The sequence below is a fragment of the Diabrotica undecimpunctata genome, chromosome 4 (genome assembly GCF_040954645.1).
Source record: "Diabrotica undecimpunctata isolate CICGRU chromosome 4, icDiaUnde3, whole genome shotgun sequence".
NCBI lineage: Eukaryota > Metazoa > Arthropoda > Insecta > Coleoptera > Chrysomelidae > Diabrotica > Diabrotica undecimpunctata.
The window spans coordinates 15,459,792-15,473,266 of record NC_092806.1 but is presented as its reverse complement, the minus strand read 5'-3'; the positions used below and the strand labels follow the sequence as shown (position 1 = coordinate 15,473,266).

The 13,475-nt window shown below is 32.8% G+C and overlaps 1 protein-coding gene across 4 annotated transcripts in view; it reads left to right on the top strand.

The window, feature by feature from the left end:
- Positions 1–13,475, top strand: part of LOC140439223 (band 3 anion transport protein-like) — a 453,371-nt gene that overhangs the window by 113,560 nt on the left and 326,336 nt on the right. The window lies entirely within an intron of this gene.

The window sequence follows — 13,475 nt, the reverse complement described above, 5'->3', positions numbered from 1 at the left end:
ATCAATCGTTGTTTGAAAGAGAACGGTTCATTCTACAGTGCTAGTGCTAATAAACATTTTTGTTTAAATGTTGTACATGTAAATCGATTTTTTCCGCCGTCACCCTACAAGAGGGGATTTTGGAGAAAAGCCGAAGTTAGGAGTAGTAAACTTTTTTTTATCTTTTTTGGGGTCTCAAAATTGACATTCTCAGCAAAATTCAGCTTGTTCGTATGATTTTTAGACGAAAAATCTTTGTTGAGTGGACTAAATTTACTGAAAATGGTGCATTTTTGCCTCAAATTGTAATAATTTAAAAATTCCACACAACCTGGAAGTCAAATCTTTGACGACTGGACTATTTAATGTAACGAAATAAAAAATTAAAAGTTTTCTTATTCGACTAGAAGATGAAAGTCCAATATTACGAGTATGCCTTCTTAATGTTATGGGCATACCTAATTTGCACGTAGTTCCTCTTTTGCATTAAGTCTGCGCTAACCTATCCTAACATCGATTTCGCACGACTGAATGTAGAGGCTCAAGGCAAATTACGACTCAATGTCAATGAGTATAAGCTTTCCCGCCCGATGTTTTGTAAAGGTACGCATACATTATGGGTTTATATGTCGTGGTCTAGAATTGATTGTTACTGAAAATTCGATATATAGTTCAAGTAATTCACTGATGGTCTTACCCGAGTATATACGCTATTTTTAGTTATCGTATGTCTCACAGCATCTGCTGATTGGTCCAAATCGGTATTGAAATTTTCAGTGCGTATGAGCAGAGTTTTTGTATTCCGTAATGTTCTAAGCGAAAAGGCTGATTGACTACATCGTACATACACAAGAGCTGAAAAAAATTAAAACATGTGATGCCAGATAAATTAGCAGAAATCGGGTTAAAACCCAGAGTAGTAACGGCAAAACTACATAATGATATGATAAAGACAGAAGAAGGAGAATACAGTAAAACTGCCATTTACACGCTGAAAGACATAGAAAATAGGAATAAATACCAAAAAGAGTAAGATGAAGAATTCTAGACTAGACAATCACAAAGATGGATGGACACTGGAAGAAAGACGGAAAAAATTACTGAAATGCTACTAGAAAAGGCAGAAACGATATGTGTAGGAAGAAAGTACAATAGAAAATAAAAGAAAACAAAACGATGGAGCGAGGAAATTAAAGATTTAGTTAAGAAAAATAAATAAGCATGGAAAACACATATCCAGATTACAGCTCCAAGAGACACAGAAGAATACAACTTAGAACAAAGGCAGAACAAAAACGGAGAGTTGGAAAGAATTTGGAAAGGAAATAAAGGGGGGTATAGGATTGATAACAGACAATTCTTGACAAGAATTAGAAGACTAGGACTAGAGAAGATAAAAATAAAAAAATAAGAACAATGAGAGACAGTCAAAATTAAGTAAAGGTCTAATAAAAAGAAGTACTAAAAATATAAAAATAATTCTACCAAGAAAAAATTTACCAAAATACAGCGAGACACGTTCAAAAGTAACATACAGATGACAATGTAGAAATAGGATAATAAGAAGTAGAAGACGCAGTACGAACCATTAAAGTAGGCAAAGCTTGCGGAGAAGACGTTACCACCAGAAATAATAAAATCGGTTGGCGAGAAAGAAATATAATGGTTAAGAACTATATATAGGCAACCTGCAATGAATCAAGTAAAAATATATTATATTCAGAAAGTACAAACTAATAATATACCAAACAGTGATCAGATCCATGGTAACATAGGCTTGTGACATACATGTACTAAATAAAAGGGAGGAGGAAATATTAAAGACATCGGAAAGAAAAATACTGACATATATCTTTGGCGGGAAGAAGACTGAAGATGCGTGGAAGAGAAGAAACAACAAAGAATTAATGGGGATATGTAAAGAACAAAGTATCTCCAATTTTGTTAAAGCACAAAAATCCGATGATTAGGATATTTGGAAAGAATGCAAAGCGATCGAATGTCTAAACTTGTGCTGCACAGAAGGTTAATTGGTTCAGGAAAACGAGGCGGGCCAAGAAAGAGGTGCTGGGAAAAAGTGGAGGAAGACATGCCTAAAAATAAAAGATTGGAAATAAAATTGGCAAAACAGAAGAGCATAGAGAAATAATATAGCTTACAATGGTCATCACAAGAAGATATAAAGAAATTACGTTATACAAAACCATTCGATATGTAGATTATGTAATTGTATTATGTATATATAATTATGTATAGTGTAGAAAAATGTAATTTTGCTCTAGGCTTTCAAGGCCTGTTGTGCGTTAAAATAAAATACCATTTTTTAGAATGGTATTTTATTAAATTTGTTAAATAGTAAATTTTGTTAAATAATGTAATTTGCGGACGATCTTGTTGTGTACATCAAAGGTAAAAACAATAAATTAATGACAGATATATTACAATAAATGCTAAACCAGTTAGAAAAATGATCAGCCTGTACAGGATTCGAATTTTCGGTACCAAAACTTTCGGCAACATTTTACACCAAAAAACCTCCACAAATCTATCCAACATTAAAGTTATATAACTTGGCACAATACCCATAGTGGCATCTAGACCATAAGTAAAATTTTTGGGTATGTGGTTTGATCAAAAACTGTCGTGGCAGGAGCATATAAAACAGACTGTATCTGAATGTCATAAAAGGCTAAACTTATTAAAAACACTGGCTAATAGAAATTGGGATCAGATCAAACAACCCTATATTTACTCATAAAACTCACATTAAAAGTTCAATGCCTTGTAGGGAACATTTGATACGTCCAAAACAGGTGCATTTGAGATGACCTTTTCTAATCGCCAAACCAGCCTTCGTCTTCCGACAAAATAATAATAAAGCAAAAAACAACCAGATGGTTGCAAAGGGCGGGACCTAACGGTGTAGCGTTGGTGATAAACGGGGTCTTGAGATTGAGAAAACGGGATACCTGTAAAACCCTAGACGAAAGATAAAAAAATTACGATAAAAATTACCGAATTCATATAGATTGACAAAGAATAACTTACCGTATAAATTGCAGGTTTAATCATATCTAAACAGCACGAAATATTGGCTATGATTATAAACATCATAGGCCATTTTCGACAGACAGCTAAGTAAGAATGAAATTGAGCATGGTATTGGTAACCTATTGGTAACCTAGATATAGGATATTAATACGTAATATATATCAACACGCTGAAATGGTAGTCACGATGGATAACGGAATGAAAACGAGGCCAATAAAAATCAACCGAGGAGTAAGACAGGGAGACACCATATCTCCAAAACTATTTACTGCCGCACTTGAAGACATCTTTAAATCACTAAATTGGGAAACGAAGGGACTATCGATAAACGGAAAGTATTTAAACCATCTAAGATATGCAGATGACGTAGTACTAATAGCCGACAGCTGGAAAGAACTGAAGACGATGATCGATGAGCTTCATACGGAATCCATAAAAAAAGGACTGAAAATGAATCTGAGTAAAACTAAGCTAATGTCGAATAAAGATGATCAACCGACGATAACCATCCAAGGAACAAAAGTGGAACATGTAGAAGAATACATATATCTGGGTCAGAATATCAAGGTAATCAAATAAAACCAAACTACCGAAATAAGCAGACAAGTAAGAATGGGATGGGCCGCATTTGGAAAACTCTCATACATACTGAAAGACAAAAAGATACCCCAAAACCTTCGAACCAAAGTGTTCGATTCTTGTATCCTTCCCGTTCTCACTTACGGAGCTCAAACCTGGAAATTCACAAAAAATAACATGGACAAGATTCGAAAAACTCAGCGAGCCATGGAACGACAGATGCTTGTTATCTCACTAATAGATCGGCAAACGAACCAAGCAATCCGGAACAAAACAAAAATAAAGGACGCCGCGAAACAAGCAGCTAAATTAAAATGGAAATGGGCTGGACACAACGAACGTCTCGAAGATGGTAGATGGAACAAAGAAGTCGGAAACTGGCGACCGTACGATGCGAAGAGACCAAGAGGAAGACCTCAAATGCGCTGGAGCGACGATATCAAAAGAGTCGCAGGACCAATGTGGAAACGCCTAGCACACAACAGGGATGAATGGCGAGAAATCGGAGAGGCCTTTATTCGATAATTCGGATAGAAAAAGGGCTATAAAAAAAAATTGGTAACCTCGCCAAAGCTAATTAAAAAAAGGGGGTGGTTTTCGTTCACATGGGAATATTTTACCACTTTTAGCTTTAATTATGGCCAAAACTAATAACACTTTAAGAGTGATTATGTAAAAATTGCTCCTAAGTGACTTGATTTTTTTTTTTCATCTTTATAGAGGGGGGGGACTGACCTTAGTGTAGGATTCGTTCTTCGTACTCCCGGCGATAGTTCCCGAGGTACTTTAAAATGCCCTCTCGTAGCCAAGTCTACGCCGAACGCCTACCTGCTAAACCAGACCCTCCTCTGTCATCCAGCGATCCGGAAGCGGAATGGCCGCTGTAAGGCCGGCATCACTTCCGAAGGACTACCTTCATTCATTCTCCATTCATCCACATCCACACTCCATTCATCAGCAAGAAGGCTTCGTGTCTCGTTTCAGGTAGCGCGTAGAAGACCCTCATCGCTCCTAGTACGGCATCACTCCTAGACGGGCATTTCCTCCTTCCCCACAGTCTGACTCACGCATTCTAACCCACACAGTCTGACCCACTCTTCTAGCTTCAACTTCCAGCATCTTTCATTACCTCTGCCGTTGGTCCAGCTATCTTTCCTCCTCTTCTTTTTTCTTAATCACTGCACGGATATAGTTGTGTATGCTAGTCCAACCTGATTTATTTTCAATCATTCTCTCAATCATTTCTCTCACTGTAACAAAATTCACACCTTTCTTTCTTTCCATTCTGTTCCTTTCTACTATCCATCTGTTGCAATCTAACATGGTATGTGTCACAGTGTCCGAGTGTCCACAGTATAGACATTTATCTGTGTCAGCCTTTCCGAACCTAGAGAGGTAGGCCCTAAAACACCCGTGTCCTGTGAGCACCTGCCTCAGGAAATAATCCAGTCGCCTGTGGCCACAGTCCACCCAATCTCTTATGTTCGGGATCAGCATTTTCGTCGACTGTGCCACATCATCCGTGCTGTTCCACTCTTCTTGCCATCTTTCAATTGACCTTTCCCTTTCCTATCTTCTATCGGCCATAGTAAGGTTCGGGCCTCTTCTCTCATAGAGCTCTTTTCTTTCCACCGCCAAAACATGTAAGTAACGGAACACATTGAGTAATGGTCCACATGGATTTAAGTGAACTAAATTAAGAGAAAACCGTGCAAGTGTGCATTAGAAATTGAATACTCTAACCCTAAACATAATTTATTACGAAAAGGGACTTTTCAAGTGCACACTTGACGTATGCAAAGCGATAAAAATAATATTTTCCAGACAAAGTTAACTGAAAATACAGTCTCGTCAAAAGTTTCAAATTCAAGAAATTAATATGATACGGCGTGGCAACTGATTTAAAAGCGATTTTCGAAAATAGAATGTTAAGTGTGTAGAACCGGGAGTGGCAAATTCTGATTTTAAAATTATAACAGATTAAGAGTAGCATTTATCCGTGGCAACCAACAGCAAAACGCAGAAGATCCCAAGTAATTCTAACATGTCTCGGATTGGGCCATAGTATATATAGGTATACACACGCACTGTTAAAACTTTCTAGCCACCCCGTATAATATACTTTTAGTCAAATTTTACCCGACCTTCATCTTACACCCGCCAGGACAGGGGCTACAGGTAGTTGCGGACAGAAAACAGTCTCATCACAACATCTTTACAATAAGGACGCTAGTTTTTAATTTATACTTACGAAATATTTTACATGTGCTTTTTTTATATTTTCAATACAGTTTAGTTTTAGTGATTTGTTTGTGTATTACGTGAAATTCTAATAAGATTTAACTTACATCCGCTACACGCACACCTATTATCAAACAGCTAAGCTCCAAAGTATTTAATTGGTGATGTAGTAGACAGTAGAGATCATATCCTAATTGGAAGACCATTTAAATATAGCTTTGTAAGACCAAAAGGCTTGCAAACGGTACTTGGAAATAGTTTTGACTACAGAAAACTAATAGGGTATCTTGTATAAAATTTAATCGTGTAAGAACTGTTAATCGCATTTAAATAATACTATAATCGTTATGTCGCTAATATAGTTCGAGAGGATACGGTTGTTTGTTTTAAATAAAAAAATTTTTTTATTGCAATTCGTTGTGGTTTATGTAAAATATGTATAGACATAGACTATTCAATGAACAACATTCCACAATATAAAACTGCTTTATAAAAAACATACAATTTTTACCACTATCCTACTATGAACTGGCACCTGAAATGTGTAATAAATTTTATGTATAAACAATCCATAACACTGGGTATTGTTTATATGTGTTTATGTTACCTTTATTATAAACATGCTGTTAATACGAACACAATAACCACCTGGTCGATTTTTAATTTTGTTGATGGCAAAATGGTGGGCAAATGAAATATTTTATTTAAGTAAGAAATAGTATCAAGTAGTAATTTCTCACTTTAGTATTTAATTTCAAAGAGTGTGGACATTTTTGGAACATTACAGTGGTGAACGTAACAAATGGTGAAGTTTTTTTATTTTTAAATATTTTTAACAGTTTCTATTCTACAATATCTTTTGAACGGTTATTGCTATAATAGTGAAATTTGGAGGAAGCAAATAAAGAGACGTAAACTTCTCAAATAGTCATCACGAGTGACGAAAATACATATTATTCAATTATACTAATTTTGTTTGGATTAAAGCTGATTTTAATGAATAAATTAAATAAATACTAAAATTTTAGCTTTTCATTTAATTAATTAATATTTAACAACCAGTTCTTATAGTAAGTGTTCAAACTATGTTCCATCTACTTCCTGACAGTAATGCATCCTATTTTTAAACAATTTCTTTAACAATTCGTTGTTTAAAAATGTCAATATTGTCGGGTGCTGTAGCGTAAACTTTAGATTTCAAGTAACCCCACAGAAAAAAATCTATTGGTGTGAGGTCCGGTGACCGAGCTGGCCATTCTATCGTACCTCGTCGTCCAATCCATCTACCACGATATTCCTAATCTAGGTAACGTCTCAATGCACTATAATGTTATGCAGGAGCACCGTCTTGTTGAAACGTTATTTCCAAGTTGCCGAATTCATCTGGATTATCCTCCAGAATTTCAAGTATTAACGGTTCAATTGCATTTTGTAACATCTCCAGATACACTTCACAGGTTAAGTAAGTATTGAGAAAAACAGGTCTAATTATGTGGTTTTCCAAAATACCTGCCCAAAAATTTATTTTCTTGGAGATTTAAGTGTGTGTTTCACGAAAGACGTGAGGATTTGTGTCACTCCAATACCTCACATTGTGTGTGTTAACATTTCCGTTGAGAGAAAAAGTACTTTCGTCGCTAAAACAAATTGTTTTTATGTAATCGGGCAGTTGGTTAATTTTATTGGACATATTTTCACAGAATTCTAGTCTTCGGTCGGGGTCATCATCTGAAAGTTGGTGCACAATTTTTAATTTGTATAGATGAAATTTATTTTTAGTCAATACTTGGTGTACTGTTTTTTGACTGATTCCATAGATAGATGCAACTTGGGCTGTAGAAGAAGTAGGGTAGTACCTGTTTAAACTTCTGAAGAAGTTTCCTCAAATAAGCTCTCGATGTAGGGAGATCGGGGTACCTCTTATTAAAAAACGTTCTGCTGCATGGAAATTATTTCCACATTCAAAATTAATTAACACAGCTCTTACTTTGTCGGCTACAGTATGTACCATTCTGCCTTTGTAAAAATTTAAACGTCTCGTTAAACAATAAACTAAATATTAACTAAGAACAACTAACTTAAAACAACTTGACTAAACTTGAATTGACTAAACTAAACAGAAACTAAATATTGAGCAAACTAAAAACAACTAGAGAATTGACAAACGTCAATTTTTTTAACAAATAACTAAATACGGATGTTAGAATTTTTATTAATTAAATGCCAAACTAGAATTTTAGTATTTATTTAATTTATTCGTCAAAATCATCTTAAATCCAAACAAAATTAGTATAATTGAATAAGTATATTAAAATAATTGTAGTTTCGCATTTAATTAATAAATATTCTAACGTTCGCCTCTGGTGAATTGCCAAAAAGTGGACGTTGACGTAAAAACAATTAGAGAATTGAAAAACGTCAACTGTTTGACAAGTTACCAGAGGCGGAGGTGGTCATATTTATTAATATTTATTTAATTTATTCATCAAAATGAGCTTAAACTCAAATAAAATAAGTATGATTGAATAGGTATTTTCAATACCTTTCAAACGAGGTATCACTTGCCATGTGGTCCTATTTAAAATTATCTGTCAAAGTGGTTCTGTAACGTCATTGTATGTGTCACGTATGATTGAATAGGTATTTTCAATACCTTTCAAACGAGGTATCACTTGCCATGTGGTCCTATTTAAAATTATCTGTCAAAGTGGTTCTGTAACGTCATCTGTCACAATTACGTCACTTGTTACGACTAGTTAAGAAGCCTACGTCTGTACGTCTGTTTATTACCTCCCATCAATATATATATATATATATATACATATATATATATATATATATATATATATATATATATATATAATATATAACTGTTTTGGATGGGTTGGAGTCAATAATAGGGCTATTGGTTAACTATTTTTTTAATCTCGAGCTTTCAATTGTGTTTACAATTATTATCAAGAGCTAAAAAAGACAAAATACATACAAGGTTGAACTAAAAAGAAAAAACAATTTTTTGTTAACTTACCAAATAAAAATTAGTTTGGTAAGTAAAAAATCACTGCTTACATGTTCAAAATATTTTATATAAAAAAGTTTCGATCTAACAAATGTTTCTCCGAAAATTTCTATAATTTTGAAAACATTTTTTTTAATATAAAAATAATTGAATTTTTAAATAAGTTCAAATAGCAACCAATTACAAATAGCCTCAATGTCATAAATGCCAACATAAAATTTTTATTTTTGACAATTATATTGCCAAAAGTAAAACTTCGTTTAAACATTCTTTTTTGTTTAGTAACAAAAAGAAGAAGATTTATTCACCCTTGACAGATGTCTGAAAGAATGTGACAGATATATGGAGAATTGAATATGACATTTTACAATTTTTATATATAAATCATAAAGAAAGAATATAATTATATATTTTACTTAAATTTTGAATCTCAGATCTTTTGTTTAAACTCTTATCATTTTTGCTAATACAAACCATTTCCAAAAAAGTCCTTTTAAATTTATTACTTTCACTACATAAAATTTTAATGTTATCAAAATCCATAATATGGTCTTTATCGATTACATGTTCTGCCAAAGCACAAGATGGTTTTTTAATTCTGCAATCACTTTTGTGAGAAATAATGCGATTTGAAAGGGTGAATAAATCTTCTTCTTTTTGTTACTAAACAAAAAAGAATGTTTAAACGAAGTTTTACTTTTGGCAATATAATTGTCAAAAATAAAAATTTTATGTTGGCATTTATGACATTGAGGCTATTTGTAATTGGTTGCTATTTGAACTTATTTATAAATTCAATTATTTTTATATTAAAAAAAATGTTTTCAAAATTATAGAAATTTTCGGAGAAACATTTGTTAGATCGAAACTTTTTTATATAAAATATTTTGAACATGTAAGCAGTGATTTTTTACTTACCAAACTAATTTTTATTTGGTAAGTTAACAAAAAATTGTTTTTTCTTTTTAGTTCAACCTTGTATGTATTTTGTCTTTTTTAGCTCTTGATAATAATTGTAAACACAATTGAAAGCTCGAGATTAAAAAAATAGTTAACCAATAGCCCTATTATTGACTCCAACCCATCCAAAACAGTTATATATTTGTTCCAAACGAGTCACAAGTACTTCTTTTTTCTTATATATATATATATATATATATATATACATATGTATATGCGACGCAATATATAGATATATATTGCGTCGCACTAAAAATTTAATGATTGTTTTTGTAGGTTTCTATTTTATACAAGACAAACAAGTAACTTTTAACGAAGTAATTCCATTTTTGACGTCCATAAGACCTATTAAAATCGAGTTATTAACTAACTAACATTAGTTGAAATTCGGCCTTCATTGTGATAAAGTACATCATTTAGTTTTTATTAATAATAAATAAAAATGTTGATTCGACCGAGATTGTGCTCGGTTGTAATTAATGGAATCAAATTGGCAATGGAACGTATCTCTCAATAAGATGAAATAAATTGATCTGTTATTTTTCAGAACAGAATTTTCCGAGTACGATATAATATGGTTCAATAAAAAGTGAATAAAGATAAAAATAAAATGCTTTAAGTTATCATTTTTTGTAAGAGGTACACGGCTTGTGCTTTATGTTTAGTGATTATTTTTTTATCGAGGTCTTGATTGTTCTCGAATGCTCCCAGGTCTCAATTTTTGAAAGTGTTAAAATGTACAGACAGGCTTGAGAAAATATATTCTTTTAGACGAGGTCTGAACTTAATTTCAGTATGAAATCGGTTACGCTACAAAATAAGAAATCAAGAGATTATAGATTTTTGTTTAACGTTATTTCTTCACCATAGCACTTTCCTGTTGGAATTCATCTCCAGAAAATTATCTTCGAACGCCAACATGACAAACTCTTTTAGTCTAGGTTTAGAATATGCCCTATCCCTTTACTCCCGAGTAAATAGTATTTCTATTATGCATGTAGACTAAATTTTGAGCTTGTGTGTTTTATGATCGTGTCCATTGTGTTTTTTTACTTATAAGCTTAGAAGAATACTGATGACTAAATGGATTGATGGTATTTCTCACCCAACTACATCTTGACTACTTGGGAGAGGATTGGTAAATATATATTAACTTGTGATGTATCGTATTTATTCACTACTATTTACAACATACTGGATGACATTACTTATTTAGTTATTTAAATGTTTACATCTTAAATTACGAATACTGGCTGTGAATGAACTGCGATTATTAAGTGATCTCGAGTGCTCTCTGTTAACCTTTATATAACATCAGGATTCTATTACAAATTGACTTGTTACTAGGCCAAATATGTTTATGAAACTGCTGAATCTACAAGGTTAACAAGATACAGTTCTACGAAGGATATTTATTTGGTTTTCATACAGATTTTCGCCGGCATTTATTTTTATTTAGAGGTTTTAAAATATTTGTCAGTTTTTTTCGCGCTCAATATGTTCAACTGTAGCTATTGACAATCCTGTTCAAAAACCAACGCCCAACAGCTTCAGTTGAAGGTAGTGTTTTTAGTCTATCATATACCTTCTAGATAATTTGCTTTTCCTCTTGTAAGACGGGTCTATGACGTTGCTGTCGTGTACATATCGAGTATGTGAGACAAAGATAACAGTTAATTGCTTGAATAGAAGTAAGAGGCAGTCACCATGTCAAAGGAGTAGGTATGCCTTTTAAACAGTGTTGCTATATTTCTGTTACATCTTTCCTTCTAAAATTTTAGTTCGATACATGAGTGTAAAATAATATTTAAATCTACTGCAGTTCATTGTAGAATGAAAATTAATATTGTCCCAAAAAACTAAATAAAGTAGCCATGTAATTGCTATTTTCTGATCGATTCTATCAATTACTGAATTAGTTTACTAAGAACATTGATTTAAGGAATTGATGTGTAGCAATAACGCATATTCCCCTAAGTAGTTGTAAAATTTTAAGCAACGCCTTCTTTCCCAGTGCGAAGCGCCAAGATACATCCGGCTATCCGGCTTTCAGTAATTATCAGACACTGACTAGAAGTGGGTAGTTCTTTGTATTCGAGTTTTAAATGCAATTCTTTTAGATTTTTACTGTGGAAGCTTGGAAATAAAACATTAATTACCTTAACATTAACAAAACATAAATATTATTTTTATAAGAAAAAACTACTTAATTAAAAATTTTTTTCTAAATAATTAAATTAAAATTATAGGCATTTTTAAAAATCTCTAACCAATTAAATGTTCGAATAAACCATCATTTTGCGCCAAACAAAATCCGAATCTATTAACTAAAGCAAGTCTCATTGCATTCAGCTGATTTGACTGTACCTGACTACAAAGTTGAACAATTTTTTCTTGCAATGCAGCTAAATTGGTGGCTCGTTCGAATTCATGCCGACATAATTTTGATTTTAGCATTCCCCAGAAATAAAAATCTAAAGGTGCTAAATCTGGTGACCAAGGGGGCCATTTTATTCGTGTAGAAACTAATCGCCAGGAAATGTTTGTTGCAAATAATTTGTAACTTCGATTGCATTATGTGCTGGGCAACCATCTTGTTAAAAGCAGACATCGTCGAATTCAAATTTCCCGTAAAAAAATGGACCAATTATATTATGGTTATAAAGTCCAGTCCACACATTTAACTTCTTTGTGTTTTCACAGCAATACTCAAATGTTTATTTTCCCTAGAATAATAGCGGACGACAGATGGATTATGGCGTTTATGGATTGTGAATGAAGATTCATCGGAAAACAATACATTTTTTAAAAAGTTATTGTTCTCATCCGATTTCGCCAGCATAGTTTCACAAAATTCCATACGTTTAAAATAAATTATTGTCTGGAAAAGTTCTTGTTTGTACTTTATAGCAATTGCATCCAATTTGTTTTAAAATATTCCTTACAGTTCTCGCCTTTAGGTCAATTTCATCCGCAATTTGTCTACTCGAACAAGGCGTTTCTTCAGAAGTTAGACAAACTTGCATTTCGCGAGCTCGTTGAACAGAGATTTGTTTCGATCGTGGTTGATCCGTTGGAAGACATTTCATACAGGTATTTATGCAACCGAAATTTTCAAAGTTTTTAATAATTGATCGAAATGTTTTCTTTATCGGAATTTGTTGATTTTAGTCGGAACCACTTATTGTCATATCAATTTTTAATCTGCGAAAAACAGATGGGATATATATTGCAAATCGTCTTACTTTAACTTTAACTTAATGATTTGGCTTAACCCAGAATTAAAACAAATTAACAAAAAGAATACCAAAATTATACAGAGAAAATAAGCCGATATTTTAATAATAACAGTAGGTTAAACACTGATTGCAAAAACTAACTGCATGTTTCAAATAACAATGTTTTTGATTGGCCACTTATCGGATATTTAATTCACGAAAAGATATTAAATAATATCAGATCATTTAATTTTTAGCCATCAACAAAAATGCAATATGAAGAGAAAGTAATAATTCGATGGGAATATTTTCCACCGTCGCTGCAACACATATTTTTCCTTGTCTTGTCTATAGAAGAAATTAGCTGATTATTGTGATATTCTAGAATTACAACAAAGGATAATAATCTATTTTCAGCAACGACTGTT